Source organism: Triticum dicoccoides, chromosome 4B (assembly GCF_002162155.2).
Source record: "Triticum dicoccoides isolate Atlit2015 ecotype Zavitan chromosome 4B, WEW_v2.0, whole genome shotgun sequence".
Lineage (NCBI taxonomy): Eukaryota > Viridiplantae > Streptophyta > Magnoliopsida > Poales > Poaceae > Triticum > Triticum dicoccoides.
Window position 1 is genome coordinate 656,957,541 of NC_041387.1, and position 20,881 is coordinate 656,978,421.

Genomic DNA, 20,881 nt, shown 5'->3' on the forward strand with positions numbered 1-20,881 from the left:
CGGACGACCCCCATAGTACCCCGATCGGTGCCGATCCGGATGGCATATGGGGGCGCCGAGTGGAGATGCTCTCACCCCAAAAAGTTGTCCCACGCTACATTCCCCCATCCCGCGTAGCCCGCTAGGGTAGTACTAGCACTCAACCCCGAAACTTTCGAACCGAGATCCGGTGCCTTGTTATGGGCGAGTCACACCGTGCCTTGCCCCTCTATATCCACCCTTCAAAGCTCATCCAACGACTAAGATGAATCAAACGCTAAAACGCCTCACACTTGGCAGTTTGAGGACTAAAGAGGACAGAAGTTCTCGCTGCCAGACAGAGTGAGCAGAAGACGGGGCTGGCGCGGTGCTGCCTGCGTGCTGCTTGATGTTCGGAGCTCGAGGAAGCGAGCTCGTCAACGAGGCGGACGACGAGACCATGACCGGCTCCGATGGCGCGGCGGTCGCGCGAACTCATCTCCTGCCACCGCATGACCTGCAGATACAAAGGAGGCCACAAACCCAGCGGCAGCGGCGCGGAGGTAGTATGCACGCTGTGGCAAACGAGTTGTGCATCTTGACCGCTCTCACGCTCCGACGAAGACGAGCACGTCGCTGCCGGCCGGCACAACCGCAGACACGAGACAACCGCCCATGAGTAGCATGGTCTTAGCCTCCTCCGGCAAGTGATCGTCGTGGCCCATTCCGTGCAGCCGGCGCGCGCCTAAGTGCGAGGCGTTTTAACCTTCCATTCATCTCAGTCGTTGGATGTGCTTTGAAGGGTGGATACAGAGGGACAAGGCACGGCGTGACTCGCCCACATCAAGGCACTGGATCTCGGTCCGAACGGAGTGCCTTGAGACACAAAATCCACCATCCATTGGCATCCAACGACCAGAAGTAGTCAACCCTAAAATGTCGGAGCTGGCCGGGGAGGAGGGGCATACATTTTAGGGTTGACTGCTTCTGGCCGTTGGATGTGAATGGACATTTTGTTGTTAAAATAATGGCAAGTTGTTGTTTGTTGAAGGGAAAAATAGCAAGTTGCACGCTTACATTACATGCCATTTTCCTTTGAATGTGCCTGCTCAATTGTCCGATTAATTGGCGGGCGTCATGGAGCCCTCTACGCGTGTACGCCACCGTGAATCCGTAAGCAACGAACGAATGAATGAACGAGCTAGTACACGATAACAGTATTAAGGCCCTGTTTGGTTCATAAGTCCTAGGACTTTTTTTAATCCCAATTTATAAGTCTCAAGTCCAAGTCCCTACCTGTTTGGTTACTGGGACTTATAAGTCTCTATAAGACCATATTACAACTATAAGTCCCTATAAGTCCCTCCTTGAAAGTCTTATTTTATAAGTCTCAAATGCCTACTTTAAGTCCCTATAAGTCCCTCCTATTTGGTTTAGATGGAATTTATAGGGATTTTTTTAAATCCCTAAGCCAATAAGTCCTTAGAAACAAACACCCTTTAATACTCGTATTTTAAACGGAAAGAACAGTATCTCCTTGTTAGAGTCCAGACCAAAATGGAGCCTCCCCGTGCGTTTGGATTCTGGGCCATCGGATTAGCCTTCCAAAACATTCCTGACCGTCGGATATTCATCTGGAGCGATCCTGGCCGTCGGATCTTCATTCGGAGCATTCCTGGCCGTCGAATCGAGTGAAACACTACTGTGTGGTCAAGCAGTGTGCCACCGCCTGTAAATCCAGTGCCCCACGAAGGGTATTCTCGTCTTTTCACACCCGGGCGTATAAAACGCATCAGGTCAAAACCTAGCCGCCGCACACGCGCACCCCGCTCCTCCTCTCCTCTGAGCCACCGCCGCCCGTCCTCCTCCCCTCACATCGCGCCCGCACGACCCTGCTACGCCGTTGTCGCTTGCCCTGGTCGCCTTCACCCTCGCGCGCGCTCGCCAGCTGAGCGCGTCCCTCCTCTCGCGTCGCGCGGCTGGCGACCGGCGCATTCGCCTCTCGTCTTTGTCCTCTGCCCCGCCGAGATCGCTCCGTCCTCCGCCCTCCGCCCCATCGCCCCTCCTCTCGAGGCACTGGCTGGCGCGCTGCCTTCGCCGGAGGAGTGACGGTTGCGGGTCCGAGGCCTCCCATGCACGCCGTTCGGAGACGGATCGATCTTGGTCGGCCGGTCCACATCACCATTGTTGTCGTCCTTCGCTCCCTAGGATGCTATCCTCGCCACCATAGGGCCCCATCGAGCTCGCGCCATCGTCGTTTCCATTGATGGGGAAGCACAAGATGATGTGCGCTGCATCGCTGCTCCTCGGTCGAGCTTGCACCTCCTTTGTGCAGCGTGCCAGCCAGTGCCTCGAGCAGTTGTGCCACGTCGCTGCCATTGACGGGGAAGCACAAAATTCTTGACGAATGGGGTGTGGGGTACTCGACCCTGATTCATCAAGGAGCACGATGACTCGCCACGGTTCGCCTCTCTCTCTCTCTCATGTCAACCCCGATTTCCTTTTATTTTGCAGATCTGCAATGGCCTGACGAACGAGGCGATCCTTGGAAGCAGCACGTACACCTCTCTCTCTCTCTCTCACTCAGATTCCAAAGTTATTCCTCTCCATATTCCATACCTCTCACCATTTTTTATTTTCCTCGGCTTTTAGTTTATCATGTGTGTGCCAATATCTAATTCCCCTGGTTATCATGTCTAAGTAAGCATTATGTTCTCCTTTATTTAATTTGATTATGCTATGCAAAGGGAAATCAATAATTACTTTTCTTGGTACATATGCAGTGTATTTTTATTTCCAGTAGTAACAGCTCAATTAGAGGTGAGATGGAGTGACATAGACAGTTGAAGGCTATATATTAGTTGCATAGATTGAGCAATATAAATATTGCATCACTGATGAATTAGGAGAAGACTAAATGGTGCATTTGGCAAAATATCTAATATGCAGCATTGGTGTTTAGTGGGTTTTAAACATTTCTGGGAGCACTCTGCCTATCTTATTCCTTCATTTAATATCTGGACAAATAAATGCAGGCTCATTCCTTTCATATCTAGACAAATGGATCCTAGAGTGCCAACCGCCACCACCATGCTCCTTCGAAGGCAAGCCCACTTCCTGAGGCCTACTTATTATTTCCCCATCGACACCTCTACCAGATCAGCCGTAGCAGCGAAACCCAACTGCTGAGAAAATATGAGGTGGGCAAGAATAGAAGAGAGATGTAGTGCTTTTGTGCTGATATTGGTTTGCATCTATACTACTAGAAAATGAGAGAGGGAGCTTTGGTACTGATATTAGTTGAGAGAGAGAGTACAAAGTGACATAGGTATTAATTATAGAGTAAAAACCTTCCTTCTGAATACACTGTTATGCTCTACCATTTTGCTTTGGTGTCTCCAAACACCTTCCTTTTTGATAATACTGTTATGAAGTGAGCCTATATTCCATCGGGCCAACAGGCCAGCACATATACATGAAGGGAAATAAGCAAAGAAGCCCCTATACAATATGATAACTACACACACAGCACAACCCTATTCTAACACCCCCCCCCCTCAAACTCAAGGGGGATCTTGGACACCGAGTTTGGACAGGAAAAAGCTGTGTTGGGACCGTGTCTGAGCTTTCGTCAGAAAATCAGCAAGCTGAAGCTCCGAGGGCACATACTGAGGGGCCACAATTCTGTCTTGCACCTGAGAACGAGTGTAGGAGGCATCAACACTGATGTGCTTGGTGAGCTCATGCTTAACAGGATCACGGGCAATGCTGAGTGCCCCAGTGCTGTCGGAGAGCAGAGGGGTCGGTGTAGCAGTGGAAACACCAAAATCCTGAAGAAGCCATCGTAGCCAAGTAATTTCTGCAGTCACGGACGCCATAGCTCGCAGCTCAGCCTCAGCACTGGAGCGAGATACAACATTCTGCTTCTTGGTCTTCCAGGCAATCAGGGAGGAGCCAAGAAAAACACAATAGGCAGAGAGAGAGCGGCGATCAGTGGGATCGCTGGCCCAGGTAGCATCACAGTAGGCCTGAAGCTGAAGAGAGCTGGAGCGAGGGAAGAATAAGCGACGAGTCACGGTACCACGAAGGTAACGAAGAACACGAAGAAGGTGACTGTAGTGAAGTTGAGTGGGAGCAGAGACAAACTGACTTAGAATGTGCACAGCATAAGAAATGTCAGGGCGAGTGATGCCTAAATAGACAAGGCTCCCAACAAGATGGCGGTAGCGTGTGGGATCTGCAAGGGGTTCACCCTCACCAGGACGAAGATGGAGACCAAACTCCATAGGAGTGTCAACCGTGCGCTGATCAGTGAGGCAGGCACGAGTGAGAAGATCTTGGATGTACTTCTCTTGAGAGAGATAAATACCCTCAGGGGAAGAAATGATCTCAAGTCCAAGAAAGTAGCGAAGAGAACCCAAATCAGTCATCAAGAATTGCTCATGTAGACGTTTCTTCACAAAATCAATGAATTGGTGGTCAGCCCCTGTGATAATCATGTCATCAACATAGAGTAGTAAAAGGGTGCGACCGCGAGGAGAAGTGTGAATAAACAGAGCAGGATCATGAACACTAGCAGAGAACCCGATCCTTGTGATGACGACGGAGAAACGCTCAAACCAGGTACGAGGAGCTTGTTTCAGCCCGTAAAGAGCGCGCCGAAGGCGACAGATAGTGCCATCAGAGACAGTATAGCCAGGAGGCGGCTGCATATAGACCACTTCCCGCAGCTCACCATTCAAGAAGGCATTCTTGACATCTAATTGAGAGATGGACCACTGCCGAACAGCAGCAACAGCCAAAAGAGTGCGAACAGTGGTCATGTGAGCAACAGGAGCAAAAGTCTCATCATAGTCACGACCATACTCCTGCTGGAAGCCACGCGCAACAAGACGAGCTTTGTAGCGCACGAGAGAACCATCTGAATGTGTCTTAACCTTGTAGACCCATTTGCAAGTGATGGGTCTAACGCCTGTAGGCAGGGGTACAAGGTCCCAAGTGCCTGTGCGCTCAAGAGCATGAATTTCCTCTGCCATAGCATGCTGCCATTCAGAATGAGCAGCAGCCTCATGATACGTAGACGGCTCAACAAGAGTGGTAGCAGCAGCAACATAGTACGCAGGAGGCTGGAGAGTGTGGCGATCACGCAGATTATACCGGGGAGCGGGAGGGGTAGGTGGTTCTGAAGGAATGGGACCCAACAGGGAAGGAGTGGAAGTGGAAGTGGGCGCATCCGAGGGAGAAGGGTGCCGAGCACGACGGGAGTAGACAAAAGGAAGCGGAGAGAGAGGGGAAGTGGAAGGTGGCGCATCAGAGGGAGAAGGGTGTTGAGCACGACGGGAGTAGGTAAAAGGAAAAGGAGAGAGAGTGGATGGCTCAACCCGAGTAGGAGAGTCAGGAATAGAAACCTCATCCTGTGTAAGCTGAAGCTCATGAGCAGACACAGGTGAAAGGCTAGGAGTGGACCTACCAGGTGACGATAAAGGTGAAGAATCAGGTAGAGTCAAAAAAGAGAGAGGCTCGACTAACGACTCGGTTGTGGCAGTAGAAGAATGACGAGGGTAGAAGGAGCGAGACTCATCAAAAGTGACATCTTTGGAGATTCTCAGTCTTCGAGCAATAGGGTCCCAGCAACGGTAACCTTTGTGCTCCAAACTGTAGCCAAGGAAAACACATTCAACAGATTGAGCAGTCAATTTGGTGCGTTCATGAGGGTGGAGAAGAACAAAACAGGCACAACCAAACAGGCGTAGACCACTATAATCAGCTGGACCATCACCTAGATGATCAACTGGTATCCCTCCCTGAAGAGCAACAGAAGGCTGAATATTAATGAGATAAACAGCGGTAGAGACAGCCTCAGCCCAAAAGTGCGGGGGAACAGCAGAAGATAAAAGAAGAGCCCGAGCAGTCTCAAGGACGTGACGATGTTTGCGTTCAGCCACCCCATTTTGAGCGTGTGCACCAGGACAGGAATACCGAGGAAGGGTACCCTGTTCAGCAAGGAAACCACGAAGCGCACGAGATAAGTACTCGCCAGTCGAATCAGCACGAAAAACTCGAACAGAGGAATCATACTGAGTGCGAACCATGGTAGCAAACGACTTGTAAATTTGAAGCACTTGACTACGAGATGACATAAAGTAGATCCAAGTGGCGAGAAAAATCATCAATGAAAATTATATAATATTTGTGACCCCCTTTCGAAACAAAGGGGGCAAGACCCCATACATCAGAGTGAACAAGTTCAAAAGGTCGTTGAGAAACAGAATTACTAGAGGGATATGGAAGTTGTATCTGCTTGCCAAGCTTACAACCCATACAAGTTAGTGAACTATCACCAGATACAGACCCCTAGAACACCACTCCTAACCAAAGAAGACAAGCGGGAGCCACAAATGTGACCCAATCGATGATGCCACTGAGCGAAGGATGTGGTGGAGGTGGCAGCTGAAGCAAAAGGGGTGGTGATGTCCGACTGGCTAGAGGACGCAGCGGAAGGAAGGCGCAGCCAATCGAGCTCCCAAAGGCGCTGAGAGTCATGGCGCCGAGGACCGATCCCAACCAGAGTCCCCGTACGACGATCCTGAACACAACAAGAGTCAGAATCCAGAATAACACGACAACCCAAGTCAGTAAGTTGACCAGCAGATAGAAGTTGCATAGTCAGTTTAGGAACATGAGAAACGGCAGGGACTTGAAAAGAAGACGTGGAAAGAGTCCCTCTTGCGGCAACAGAAAGAGAAGTGCCATCTGCAGTCTGAACTGTAAGAGGAGAAGGCACGGAATTGACAGCACAAAGATGATCTCTGTGTGGTGTCATGTGGAAGGAGGCCCCAGAATCAAGAATCCAGGGCAAAGATGTACCTGACGAAGAGTGCGGTGGTGGAGGGCGCCATTGCAGCAGAGCAGCAACATCAGCTCGTTGAAGACCAGCAGCAGCAGGAGGCACAACTTGATGGCAGCAGCAGACCAGGAGGAGAAGAGCAGCAGCAGCCGCACTTTGAAGAGCAGCAACAACAGCTCGTTGAAGAAGAGCAGCAGCAGCAGCTCGTTGAAGAAGAGCAGCAGCAGCAGCAGAGAAGAGGAGCAGCAGCAGCACGTTGAGGCGGCGGCGCCAGCCGGGAAGGACGGCGACAGCAGCGGCCTGGAACGGCGGCGGCCTGGACCAGTAGGCGGCAGCAGCCACCAGGAAGAAGAGGGGAGAGGCTCGATGAAGAGAGGAGCGGCGGCCGGCGGCAGCCGCGGCGGCGGCGGCGGCGACCAGAGGCGGCGACGGCGGCTGGGGAACCTAACCCTAGCTCTTATACCATGTTATGAAGTGAGCCTATATTCCATCGGGCCAACAGGCCAGCACATATACATGAAGGAAAATAAGCAAAGAAGCCCCTATACAATATGATAACTACACACACAGCACAACCCTGTTCTAACAAATACAACCATATTAGGCAGTACTATTCAGCTCACATCTTCGAATGTTATTCAGCAGACTCCATTAGTAATATCTATTATCTCTTTAATTCAGCTTTATAAATCAGGACATGTGATAGATGGTGTGCGGATTTAATCCAGAAATAAGAGAGCGATCGAAATCCCTGGCTCCTTAGAGCTCAGGCGATTCCGGCCGTCCGATTGATCTCCTGATGCGTTTCCGGCCGTCGGATCTCGGGTTCGGTTCACGTGAGGCGTCGGATATCCAGAAATAAGAGAGCGATCGAAATCCCTGGCTCCTCAGAGCTCAGGCGATTCCGCCCGTCCGATTGATCTCCTGATGCGTTTCCGGCCGTCGGATCTCGGGTTCGGTTCACGTGAGGCGTAGGATATTTACCAGATCGCCGTGAGCCGTTAGATAAAATTCCAATGCCACCGCGTGTAAAACTAGATGGTTGCGGAGGGCATTTTCGTCATTTCCCATGGTTGGAAAAATATCCAATCGCCACATGGGCGTGACCTAGCCGTCGCTTCTCCACATTCGCTCGTCCCACCTCCTCTGCCTCGCACGCCGCCACCGCTCGCCCTCACGCCGCCGCCGCCTCCGCTCGCCCTCGCGCCGCCCCCTTGCCTCTCTCTCTCTCTCCCTCCGAGCCCTAGAACCTCACCCGCGCCTCCCAGCTCCGCCGCCGTCCAGGTCCAGCCCCATGCCACCGTTGTCTTCTCGCCCAGCCGGCCGCCACCACACCGCACGCTCGTGCGCAGGGGCGAGAAGGGGAACCACCGCCCGCTCCCGGAGCGCGAGGAGGACGTGGTGATGCAGCGCCCAGATCCACGGCGGCATCGACGCGCCGTCGTCGACCTGAGCCACCACCGTCCTCGAGGTCGGCCATGGAGGGGGGGTCCGACCCAGGTACAGCCGTGGACGGAGACACCCCAAACCCTAGCATTGCTGCTGCTGGTCAAGGTGCTATTGGCCCCTCCCCTCCCATCATGATGTTGCTATTTTTGGCCCCTCCCCTCCCCTCATGTTGCTGCTTCTTTTTGGTCACACAGGTGCACGCACGCGTCCAGCAGCGAACCCTAGCCTCGGACGACAGCAGCGGCCATCACCAATGACGGCAGCGACAGGGGGTGAATTAGTTCTGCAGGTCAACCCCTTTTCTCCTCCTTTCCACTCCTCTTGTCTGGTGCTTATGTGGGACTCCAGTAGTTTTTTGGACGTGTTGGCTGGTCGGATGCGGCATTTTTTTTTGGATGCATTAGCTATTCAAGCCTGGATATGGTCTGTTTCCTTTGGTGAAATTAGGGGATCTGCTTGGGTTGTAGTTGGATTCTGTTGGTTTAAGATATTTCACTGGTCTGACTATTGGTTTGGGTTAGTCCCAGATTTAGGTGTTTCTCTTGATGATTAATTGTTGGATTACATTATGTTACAATATGACGCAGATTTGTTGCCATTCGGGGTTAGTCCCAGATTTAGGTGTTTCTCTTGATGATTAATTGTTGGATTACATTAGGTTAGAATATGACACAGATTTGTTGCCATTCGGGTTAGTACCTGCTTTAGTTCTTTTTCTTAAGGATTAGTTGCATGAATCACATGCCCGGTTAATTTAACGGATTGTACCTTTCATGGTTGCTGTTCAGTGGGTTTAGGAGCCATTCTTAGGTGCTTGATTGGAGCTTGTTAGGTGAAGGTGATGAGATGGATTGTGCATGGGCTCTGTTCTTGGAAATTGTCTGCCTGAATGGATTGGTTAACCCAAGCTCTTCCTTGTCCGTTTATCTTCGGGGTTGGACATCTGACAAGTTGGTTGGGAAAATATAAGACAATCTGTGTTGCTGCAGGTGTGGTTCTGACGTTCTTGGAATCAATGTACTATTTTCAGGGGCTGGATTTGTCTGTAATCGATTGGGCCTTGCAAAAGAGAGGTGGGGAACAGGTTATTCGTGGGCTTCTGTTGTTGGATTCTTAGATGGTGTCATTGTTGATTTGTTTTCATTGGTCCTTTCTTAATTGTTTGCCTTGGCGGTCAGTGAGGTTGCATGGTTGGTTAGAACATGGGTGGTCTATGCCTGTTGTGGGTGCAGTTGTTTGTATTAGAGTATTGTCCTCAAGTGCTAGATTAATTTGGTCCTTTCTTAGCAATGTAATCACAGGAATGGATAGGTCACATGGTTGATTAGAAAAAGAGCACTGGGTTAGTCTCTGATTTGGTTCTTTGTCTTTAGGATTCACTGCACGCTGAATTTAAGGCTAAAATGTGTCCCAAATTTGTTGGTTCGAGTGTTTGGCTTGAGGGTTGATTGTTGGCCTGGGCTGGTCTCTGATTTAGTTCTTTAGCTTAAGGATTAATTGCATGGCTGGTTAGTATAATGAAGATTAATTGTTGGGGGTTAGTCTCTGATTTCGTTCTTTGCCTCAAGGATTAATTATATTGTCCTGTTATTCTTGAAGGTTAACAGTGGTGATGGACAATGTTGGTCGTGAGCTATTTTTAGGCTAGAAATTATTTCTTTCTTATGAAGGTTAATTATATTCACAACATCATATCTCAGAAACGAGCGGTTACGAATTTGTTTAGTGTCAGGAGTGCAATGGATTATGATCAATTAAGACAAATCTATGGACAATCGTTACAAATGTGACTATTTCATTGCCTGCAAATTTAGTACTTACTCTTATTTCTAGGATTGTTGGTCGGTTCTATTGCTATTTATTGTGCAAGGACCCTCTTTTGCTGGCCTCGGTCTTCTGCACTGTGTACCCTCTTTTGTTGGCATCAGCCTTTTAGATGATTTGCCAGTGTGTGTGTGATCTTGGTATAATGATGTGATGAACTAATTGATCCTACTTAGGAGGTAGGATCACTATTTACCTTTATTGTCGCGATTACATGTGGTGTGTCTTTCTTTGATGTGTGTGTTGGCATGCTGCCTTTGATTATATTTGGGTCTGTACAATATGTTATGTGCTTATCATGATTGCTAGACCATGGCCTGCTCTGATTAGTCTTTGCATTTTCTATTTGTTGTAGATAACATTCAATGCACTGTCTGAACTGCGTCCGTGTAACTCGCTCTAGCATATCCTGTGTGTGCATATCACGTCTGTGGCATCACCATGGTGGAACCGAAAATGGACCTATCAAGGAGATGGATGTGGTTATACTAGATGCAGGTACATGTATTCTTTGATCTGGTTTCCTGTCTTTCTTGTCCTGTTATTTAATGGTCTGTTATTTCTCCTGTGTTGAACCATACTCTTTTCCTCGCAGGGTAACCATATGTATGCAGAGATGCCTGAGAAATTTGTTAACCAATTTATATGCGTCCTCCAAGAGTGTGGGTTGATGATCTGTCGCAAGTTTCTGGTCTTTCTCAAGAAGTATGTCTTCGGGCCGGTGGAGAGTCAATACATGATTAAGTTCACTAGGTATACAACTGTTGCGTGATGGGAGGGTCTAGAAGCAGAATTTCCTTTCTGCACCTATGTCCTGACTCCAATTAATCAGCTCCCAAGGCCTACAAACACGCCTGAGCGTTTCACAGGTACTTTTTATGATGCCTATCGTGTTGCTCCTTTTGTATTGGGCATGCCTTTGGTGTATTGACTTGTATTTTTTTGTATGGACAGATGTGGTTGGGATTATCCCAGGTTTCTTTGTTCTTTCATGTTGGAATCAGTGACAATACCTTGCCGGGTAAATTACCTTCTTTCCTATTAGAAAGTAGTGTATACTCTCTAGCTACTTAATGTGTTCTTTCTTGGCTGTAGCTTATTTGCTATTTTTAACTTCAAAATGATATGTCAAACATGCTCTAATTTTTTTTATGCCATCGAAGATCTCAGCTCATATTACTTCCTCTCTGTTTATGGTTGGGTAGTGGTGATTTTCTGATCTGTGGGTTCATACTTACTTCAACTTTGAAGTGGCATTCTAATATTTAAAAGCCACCTTTATGCTAGCAGACAGCCTGATTTTGCATTACAATTTCTAAGGATGAAACAGTCTGCATACCATAGGGCACACATCATTTAACTTCATTTTAATCGGACCGCACAATTTAAAACCTTGTGTTGTAATACAATTCACATTTGGCTCGCTATTCCTTACTTTTTGATGAGTTTTAATGTTAATCTGATGGAAACTGCAGGGACAGCTATTAACTTAATTTTTTTCCTATACAGCACTCCTCGTATTCTCTCCACTATGTTTGGCTAAGGTTGCAAAGTAAGAAGCATGTATGTTCTTGGTATTCAGTTCTAAAAGTTCAAATAAAAATCATCTAGATTTGGTAACCGTGAATGTTTGTGAGGGAGGTACATAAAAGAGTTAATTTCACAAAGCATAGTGTAGAAAATATATTGACCCTTTTAAGTTAATGGCTCTGGGTACATATGTATTGTATAACAGTTGACCCTTTTAATTTTCCCTTGTCTTTCATGTTCCAGATAGCATGTACCCATTATATAATATATTGTGACAGATAGATAAGAAAAGGCACACCATAATCTCATAAACCTATTGTTAAAATAGATCTGGTTGTATTTCAGCTTCTATAACGTTGCTTAAAATTCCTAAAAAGTTAATAGTTCTTTGCAGCCAAGAACATATCCTATTCATGTACTCAATAGCAGCAGAGACGGGCACGTTATGTGTTGTTCCTCTGGTGGGTTTCTGACGATTTGGCTCTTGGATGCAGGGTGGGTACGAGGAGATGAGTCTCGTGGCGGTGAGCGGAACGGAGACAAGGATGGCGACTTTATGCTTCTCGGAGACCTCATCTGGAGGTGAATTTTCTGGGCCTTTTGTTTGCTATTTCACAGAGTTGGATCTGCATGCTCGTGTTGTTCTTCAGCTTATGTCATGTAGTTTAGATTCATATATACATTACTTAATTAGGTTCAGGAGATGGTTCGCTGTTGGACTGTGTGCTATGGGATGTTTTGGTGGTCTGATGCTTTTAGCCACCGCTCTCGTTCCAGAGGTGCTCCTTTATCTTAACCATGACTCTGATTTTTAGTTAGACACCATATTTGCAGATTCAAGTTCCAAAATCAGGGTACTATTTTTTATTTTTTGTAAGCATTAGTGAGCTGAAATATGTAGAGTTTGGATTGGGGATATAAGCATTGTTAAACTAGGTTACATACTAGATTTTTCTGAATTTCTCCTCCTTTTCTGGTTCATTGCCAGTACATAGCTTCTGGTTTCCTGTAAGCCAGCTATAAAATTAATATAGGCTGCTATCGTTGCATGCATGTTTATTATAAACTTCAGCTAAATTTGGTTGTGTACTGTCCAGGTGGTGGCCAAAGGCAAATGGTACAGAACCTCCATGAGATTTTGAATTCTGCTTGATGCATACAAGAAAGGATATTGTGAACATTTGGTTCATTTTGGTTGTGGATTGACCTATGCTGTGCAAGGAAACATGTTGTCACGCCTTCAAGTGAGATTCTATCCGATAAAAATGTGCACTCTTGACATGCTTAATCTTTGTTTTCGGCTTCAATTGTGAGGCTGCACTGCAATCCAAATCTCTTTTTGGGTATTGTGTCTTTGTAGCATAGGATACCTTCATAAGATATGGTTGGCCATATGTACTTATGGTTGCCCTGGTGGTTTGCTTCCTGTTTAGTGCTTTGGGAGATATATATGCATTTTGGTTCATATCCATGTCTGTAGGGTGTGCCCAATTTTCAGTGCACTGTAATACCTGTTCAGGTTCGTGATTTGGGAGAAATATGTGCGGCGGGTAGTAGTTGCTTCTTCCTAACAGAGGAAGTCTGACTACACAGATAATTAATCTATGTGCTCCAGAATTAGACCGCCTCCTCATTGTTTGTAGATGCACCAAACAATGATTGATGCTTGCTAATTATAGGAATGGTAACTTCTTGCATAATTAATCTATGGGTTGCATAGTCCATTAGGTCACCTGCTTATTGTTTATATACGAAAAAAACAGTTCCTCCTTGCTGATAAAGGAAAGTTGGGTAGGAAGAAATCTAGGTAGACAACCTTCTGATTGTTTATATATGCATCAAGCAATAGTTGGTACTCATTGATTACATTAATGGTAACTACAAAAACCTTTCCATGCTCAGCATTATCGGCGACCTTTCTGATTTGGAGTTGTACCTTCGTTATTGTGAATAATGAATATGGTCAACAATCTGAAGAAGAGTCACCTTCTGCCGAGAGAGTGATGCGTGTTACTGCTGGGAGAGCTGCTTCTTGCAGGGAGAGTGATGTGTGTTACTAATCTCCTATTTAGCGTTGCTCTAGGATCAATAGTACCATATGAAAGATCAAACATTTCATTCTTCCTTTTGTTCTAATGCAAATGCTTGCTTATGTGATTGCAGATCAACCTGCGATGTGTTAAGCGGATCACTGTGTAACTGAATGATCAATCAGAGAAGAGTATTTTTTCCACCAAAAGTGAGGTGAAATGTTTCTGTTCATCTTGGTTGTACTTCAGATAAGATTTAGCTACAGATAATCAGTAGTCACCTAATGTATTTGTTTGCCAAGTGTGTAGTGAGCGCTAAGGTGTCACTGGTTATTTTACATCCTTTATTCTTATTCCATTTAACCTCCAAATGAAATACTCTAGGAGATTTGTTGGTGCTCCATTAACCAAATATCGCTGACAAAATGTGGTTGTCATTTCAGTTGAGAGAAAAATTGCATACTTTGTGAACCAACGGGAGATTCATCGTTTAATATTATTCTTTAATCACTAAATCATATAGGAGATTCCTTTGGTGCCCCATTAACCAAATATTAGTATTACTAATAAAACTGACAAAATGTTATTCTGGGTGTGACTGAGCCCTGCTGAGGCAAGGTCACCCCTTTTACCCACTTACATCCTCAAACGGTGAGTCCCTGACACCCCTCTCTCTATTGATTGATCCATATATCGCTAGGAAAGAATGGCTCCCTATCAGTTCAACTACTATTGGACTATGAATTATTTTTTTTTAGGGAAATTAATTACTCCTTGGAGAATCATAGATCCATGTTCTATTTTTGTCATGTAAGTTAGGTTATAACTATGTAGTTACAACCACATATTTAGTGTTGCAATAAAAAACAATTAATAATAGAAACAAGTCAATTATGCGACTCGGTTGCGTCTTTCTGCATATCAATCTTGGTTTAGGTCATTTATTATTTGATCCCGTGATTGTGTTGATGGCTTAGTTTCTATTTCTTCAGAAAGGCACAAATATGATCAACCCTATCCAATTAAAGTTTAATCACCTCACATATACATGCTTTTTTAAATATAGAGTTGTATTCAATTTGGCTAGGATGTAATCCCAGTGCTCCTAAAGTTATTCCCCAAGCAATCAAATATTTGAAGTGTTCTTTTGGAAGAAATGTCTTCCTGCACAATACTATGTATGGCTAGCTGCTAGCTGTTGATTTATATTGATTTCTGTCAAATAGGCTGCAGTTATATAAACCTTAATGAGACATCTTTGAAGAGAGTTTAGCCATTCCATATTTCTCTTTCGGGCATGTGTTGGCATGATATTAGTACCAACGACTCATGTGGTGGCTTACATGAGAAGTGTTACATGTCTTGGCATGATTTTATATAAGCCAGTAACACCGTTTTATTTTCTGTCTGCCATGATTTATCAGTTTGGTTGTTATAAATCTGTTTTTCATCTAGCTCATATCACTGTTTATTTGAATTCCTTGCATTTGTGGTTGGCTGACGGTATAAGCATTATTTATTAAGTGAATTTGTAGACTGATGTAATTGCAGACTAATAATAGTATTGACATTGTTTGCTTACTAACTAATGTCTCTGTAGTAGGCCAATTTGTGTGTTTTTGGTTGTGGCAGACCATTTTTAGTCAAATTGAGAAACAACTGCCTTTTGGTCTCGGCCCATAACCAACCGTGAAAGATGAGATGTTTATGCTGCCCTTCTACCTTCCTCCCTGTCCCTACTTTTCCCCATCGTGTGTTCGTCTCTCTGAAGTAAAGTAAACATGAAACTATATGCTGAAAAGTGGGGTGATAAATATCCAGTTACTAAATTCACTAAATTTGTGATCCCAATAGTGTGATCAAAATAGTGAAATGTCAGGGTTTGCTCTACTGCAAATTTGCAGTTTACTTGAACTTTGTTGTGATGAGCAATTCTGGTCTGACCAAACTAATAAATGCATGTGCTTTTCATGTTTTGTTCCTAGTAAGAAGTTGATTCTGTATTTTATGTATTTGTTGTGAGCTACTTTTAACTCTGATAAAGAACGTACATTGTATTTTCTTGCTGGTGTCCTTACATCTTTGATCTGATGCTTTATTACCGGGTTGGGAGTGATCGCACCCGCAGGGGTGCGACAAGCCACAATTTCTATCTGGTCTATGTTAGGCCTGTCCAGACGACTTCAACTTCTGTACGCTACATTTTCTTTTGGATGTGTCATGTCGTCATTTCTATTGGTCTACGTTATGCCTAAGACCAACCAAGGATTTATCAGTTTGGTTGTTATAAATTGTCTGTAAGCTACTACATGTTGTCGTGTCTTTTATGCCTAAGATATTTAGTGCTAAACCTATCGGCGAAACATGCTTTCTATGTTCATGCATTGTTTAGAGGCTTCTTATTGTGTGTATACAAACATTTGGACCGGCACCCTCGCGCCAAGGCGTGATCCCGATCTAGTTTCAGAATATTGTTAGCCCAACATACATGATATTTGTACATTAGCAACATGTATGTTAGTCCCAAAATGAATTTTTGAACTATGGATGGTACCACTAAATTTTTTTGAACCACATCTAAATTTCTCATTTGCTTCTCTGTTTACATGACCCACAATGCACTTGATTTCCAAACTAATAGATTTGGAAACAATAGTAGTTTTGGTTTGTTTTTATTCAACAACAGTTGCATATTCTTGCTATAATCTGTGATATGGTCTGTGCTGGCTATCATGCTTCTTAATTTCCAATATATTGATCCAACAATTACAGCATGGCCTGATAGACATTGAAATCAATTTGTTCGGGCTGAGAACCATTCTATATAATACTCACCATTGTTTCGTTTCTTTTGGTCTAGGACAAAGGGTATAGGAATGTTTGTATTCAGATAGAAGGCTGAATTAGATGCATTCTTCGAGAAAAATTTACATCTTTTTACTAATTCCTCTCTTTGTTTTGTTTGTTTGGCTATTTCAGAATGACAACGAGATACACCTCCTTGATGAAAATATATGGGCAGTCATGTAGTCATCACCGAGGAAGATATCGTATGTAGCTTACTATATTTTTCGACTGCCAAAACATGAGAAGGTGGGGTTTCATTCTGTACCCCTGATATTATGCACAATCATATATGTACTTCCTCCCGTAGCGACGGCCGGGGGTGAGGAGACGTCGATTAGGGTTTAGGGTTTGATGTTAGATTCTCTTAGCTTTGATGGTATGTGGTTCAACATAGATAATGTCCATAGTGCCCTATGGTTTTACGACATATTTTTGGATCCTGATGCAGTTATGGTATCTTCTATGAGACAATTTGTTTCACCGTGTTGGTAGACCATTTTTTTATGTTGTGTGCTCAAGCGGCTCTCTGTTTTCTTTTAGTGCTTCTTGCTTGCTATTTTGTTGTTGTTAGGAATGCAGTGTTAATTTAGTTTCCTACAATTTTGATCTTTCAAGTATATTAAAAACTTTATAAGTTCTGATGTATCAACAAGAATCTGCGGATGCTTCTTTTCTTCTTGGGTTCTTAAAAAAGCACAAAGGTGGTCCATCTTGAACCGTAATCTGTTCGACATTGTTTTTCTAATTCCCTAGGAAATTATTAGTCATTCTGGTGTTTGGAGATACACTGTCAAGGTGACTAATAAACTTTCTTACTTTTACAATGTACAATGCATATATAAGTTAATATTATGTACTTTTGTGTTAGGAAAGTGCGCCTTTGCTTTGGTCTTGCTGTTGTTATGAGGTCCATTTGTAAAGAGCATGGATATGCCCCTTCCAAAGCTCTATGCTAGCTTCTTTGTTTTATAGTATTTAACAAAATTCTTCATCAACAGTTTGAATACTTGTTTGTTTTATAGTATTTCGCAGAATTCTTCATCAACAGTTAGAATAACAATGTCCTAAGAAATTTGGATGACTCATATTATTGAATCGATCCATGTTTAAGCTAAATTGTTATGGATTGAACTTTGAGGAGCTCAATCCATATAGCTAAATTGATGTTATTTAGTTACGAAATTAGAGAAAAGTGGGATGCTCCTTTTCTGACTAGGTGCATACTTTCACTTGATTTCTATATTTTAAATGCTCCCCTCCTGTTGCTAAGAACATATAGCCATGTGATTTTTCTTGCTAATTTTCTGTCATTTAAGAGTTCTATTTTGCTCTGTTCCTATAGTAACCATTTGGGACTTGGATACAAAGTTTTGTCCTGGGCGGTTGAATTTATAAGGACATGATATCTTGCCATTATGCAACCTATACCATGCTTGTGTCATGGCAGTATTAACCCCTCCATCTACTCTTTGTTGCTGAAGAAACCAGTAGTTGTATTCATTGCATGTCAGCTGGTCTACGACTTCCATAAGTTTGCATCATTTTTTTGAGTACTTTGCTGTTAGTAACTTCAACAAGACTATAAAAAAATGTTGGATCTATAGGGGGCAACACATAACCAGCAATAATGAGGTGCCGTTGGCCATGGGTGCAGTTGTCCACAGCTAGGGGTGGGATTGTTAGTTTGTTACAACATATGGATGATATGCACATGGAAGGTGCTCTAATAATCCCCACTATTATTTATTTGTATCATCTGCTAATGGTTTTGTATTTGAAAATGAATATTATCCTTGTTTCTTATATACGCAGGCTGATATAAACAAGCTATAATTGTTTGGGCTATGATTCGCAACATAGATTGGGGATTTTAAAATGTCAGACAAGAAAGTTATCGGCCTGGTAGGTTCAGATTCAGTTCTATTTTTTAAAATTTTCTTTTCTGTTACAAAATCATTTTTTGATACTTTTCTCCCTTTTATGTCATAAATCAGATAAGTATCTCAGTGTTTTATATGCAATGTTACACATTTGTTCAAGACAAAAAAATTTCATATATTGAGTTTACTTACAAACCTTTGGTTGAGATGAAAGTTTACATCTGATGTCATTCCACTAGGACTCGAAATAGTCCCAAAAAATGTTGTATTACCTCTCTCTTGGTAACTAATATTTGTATGGTGTGATTTCTGGAATTCACGATCTAAGATCTAAATAGTCTGATTCATGTTGTCAATATCTTATCGAGGTCTTGACTGACTAATCTTGAGTATGATTTTATTTGGTTTGGTGTTTATATTATGTAATGCTCAAGTCTTTCACCTGAAAATATTATTAATTGATCGAATTAATCTAAGTTTAGTTCTTGATGATTATTTTGTGGGACAAGAAAACAAAGTTTTTATGTTTGTACTTTGTAGGAATTATTATTAATGAGAGGCTGTTTCCAGGACTTGAAAACAGCCTCTTGCAGAAATGTAGGGAAAGGCTGCGTACAATAGACCCAAAGTGGTCGGACCCTTCCCCAGACCCTGCGCAAGCGGGAGCTACATGCACTGGGGCTGCCCTTTAAGTATTCTTTCTTCTTATCTCTCATTGGTTTTGCTTGTTAGAACAACAATTGTCATTACAAAGCATCTCTATGTCTCTCTCTAACCGTTACTATTTCCACTGTCTTGGCTTGCAGGTCGTCGCTTGAGTCGGATGAGGTCATGGTTACTTTACCTGATGAGTTACTGCCCAGGAAGAGCACAATCCACCACCGCTATATAGCAGATGGAGCTACCAAGGACGTCGTCATATTGACCGCCGATGACCTACATCCTTTCGCTTCCCCTCATGTTTTGCAGAATAGAAGTGGCCTGAAAGCCACTTGAATGAAATCTTGTGTCTTGCGATGTGTCAATGCCATGAATTAGATGTTTGTAGTATATTTTTTTAATTGAAATGTTTACCTGTGATATTGAGCACAGTACATTAGTGCATGGATCAGCATTGCAGTTTCAACTCTTTTGATGTATGGTGATCTCTGTTTTGTGCAGACTAACAAGGCTTTGTAGTGAATTTTTATAGGTCACATGCGACAAGTTGCCCTTCGTATGTTAATCTTGATACTTTGTACTGAATTTTTATGCGAACCATTTATTTGTCCGGATTGTCTTATATCGTAAATCTTGATGTCTTCTGCTAAATCTTGATGCTCTCTGTGGAACCACTCATGGATTTTAATGCTTTCTATTGATCCATATCCTGCTTTGTACTTTACTTTGTATTGGATTACATCCTTGATAAATACCAGGTGCTGGATCATTGGATCACTGCTTTAGAAAGGCACACTGTGGGCCCAAACATAAATTGGCTCTTTATGTCTATATTGAGCACTATGAATTGGACCAATGCTGTAATGACCAAATGTGTCATGTTTGCCTTGCTTATGTATGTTGCCTTACCCTTTGGCGTTACTTTGACAAAATCCTCTGCTGAAACAAACGTCCCGAGCTTTGCTAATCCATCCCGAGAATCACTCTACTGTATTGGACTAATCCATCTTGAGAATCACTCTAATTCCCTTTGGCAACACAAAATGTTACGTTTAAGCGTTGGGAGGCACCATGTGCCAAAAGCTTTTTGCTAAGATGTAAATCTACTGTATTGGACTAATCCATCCTGAGAATCACTCTAATTCCCTTTGGCAACACAAAATGTTACGTTTAAGCGTTGGGAGGCACCATGTGCCAAAAGCTTTTTGCTAAGATGTAAATCTACTGTATTGGACTAATCCATCCTGAGAATCACTCTAATTCCCTTTGGCAACACAAAATGTTACGTTTAAGCGTTGGGAGGCACCATGTGCCAAAAGCTTTTTACCGGATATGACGGTACCCGACAGCAACCTTTCTACCTAGTATAGTACTAGAAGGAACACGATAGACTCAAATAGAGACAACAATAGATAGAAGTACCAATGTCAATCTTTTCAGAAACATCACACTCCTTCGCAGATCCAGCTCCTCCCACTCAATTCCCCGTATCAATCTCCCTCAGCACTATAGTTCCTATGATTTAGACAATGTACAAGAGGAACCTCACAAAATCCATGGGAAACGAAAGGTGAGAAGCTTGCCTTGCCTTGGGACAGCAATGGAGGGCAGCAGATGGTGGAGGGAGGGGACGCGGCGGAGCAGCAGGGGCACGGACGGCAGGGCGCGACGGCTCTGGCTGCTGGTCGCGGTCAAGCTAGAAGAAAAGAACGAACGGGATAGCCCTCTCGAGGGAAAAACTCTCGTGCTGGGTTCTTGACGAAACTGTACGAGGGCAGATTAATCATTGTAAGACTAGTTTTTTTTCATTACTAGCTAACTGAACAGATAACAATGCCAAGGGGGCAATCAGCAAG

At 44.0% G+C, this 20,881-nt stretch overlaps 1 long non-coding RNA gene across 24 annotated transcripts; it reads left to right on the plus strand.

The window, feature by feature from the left end:
* The first annotated feature begins 1,784 nt into the window (after nucleotides 1-1,784).
* Nucleotides 1,785-19,636, plus strand: LOC119292103. 24 transcript variants are annotated; one of them, XR_005142859.1, is made up of 14 exons: nucleotides 7,719-8,359; nucleotides 8,449-8,543; nucleotides 10,434-10,576; nucleotides 10,674-10,947; nucleotides 11,033-11,099; nucleotides 11,588-11,630; nucleotides 12,103-12,190; nucleotides 12,706-12,852; nucleotides 13,511-13,656; nucleotides 13,772-13,852; nucleotides 16,618-16,731; nucleotides 18,090-18,203; nucleotides 18,298-18,387; nucleotides 19,172-19,636. It is a non-coding gene; the product is annotated as an uncharacterized LOC119292103 (long non-coding RNA). The 24 variants fall into 24 exon arrangements; XR_005142873.1 differs by lacking the exon at nucleotides 13,511-13,656 and adding an exon at nucleotides 12,303-12,387 and having other exon boundaries at nucleotides 7,695-8,359; nucleotides 11,588-11,641; nucleotides 13,772-16,731; XR_005142869.1 differs by lacking the exon at nucleotides 13,511-13,656 and adding an exon at nucleotides 12,303-12,387 and having other exon boundaries at nucleotides 7,696-8,359; nucleotides 13,772-16,731.
* Nucleotides 19,637-20,881: the final 1,245 nt, after the last annotated feature.